Source organism: Myotis davidii, unplaced genomic scaffold (assembly GCF_000327345.1).
Source record: "Myotis davidii unplaced genomic scaffold, ASM32734v1 scaffold514, whole genome shotgun sequence".
NCBI classification, from domain to species: Eukaryota; Metazoa; Chordata; class Mammalia; order Chiroptera; family Vespertilionidae; genus Myotis; species Myotis davidii.
Window position 1 is genome coordinate 1,313,473 of NW_006286236.1, and position 727 is coordinate 1,314,199.

A 727-nucleotide genomic window follows, 5' to 3' on the forward strand; every position below is an offset into this window, starting at 1 on the left:
CAGATCCCTGCCCTTCCACTTCAGAGCAGCTGGAACCTGCTGTCATTTCGTATTTGTCTGCACGCTTATATGTTTAATGACTGCCCGCCGGCTCGCCCAGTGTCTGCACAGGGCAAGCACTCCACCAATGTTCTGAAGGGAGCTCGCTGAGAAGGCCACGGCCACACCCGCGGCCCAGCCTGTCACACCCGCTCACACTCAGGCCGCACGGCAGATGCCAGCAGGACCACGAGAGGAGGCCGGCGAGGACGCGGACCTGCCTGGGCACCCGTGGATCACAGAAGGGGCCCTTCTGACTCGTGCTGCCTTCGGACTCCAGGACCAGGACAGGGGTGTCTGGGTCAACGCCAGCGGGTGGAGTCTGGAGCCGGGGTCTCCCACTGCGGGCCCTTTGTCATTTCCCGGACAAAGGCGCCCGAGAACTGTCTGGTTCCAAGAATGGAGAGCAGTTGGCAGCCTCAGGCCTTTGTCTGAATCTGTCTCTGTTCCGCCCAGACACCCGAGGGACCTGCTGCCCCAAATAGAGTCCGGGCAGAGCAGAGTGCCCAGAGGAAGTGTGCTCTGGGCCCAGCCCTGCAGGCCCGACCGAAGAGCAGTCCCTCTCCTCCCCAGGCCGGCCAGGGCCCAGCGCTCTGGAACCAGGTCCTTATGGACACCTCAGGAGGTAGGGACAGAGCTGGGCAGAGACAGAGGAGAGGGTCATAAAGGAGAAGAAGGGAGAGAGATG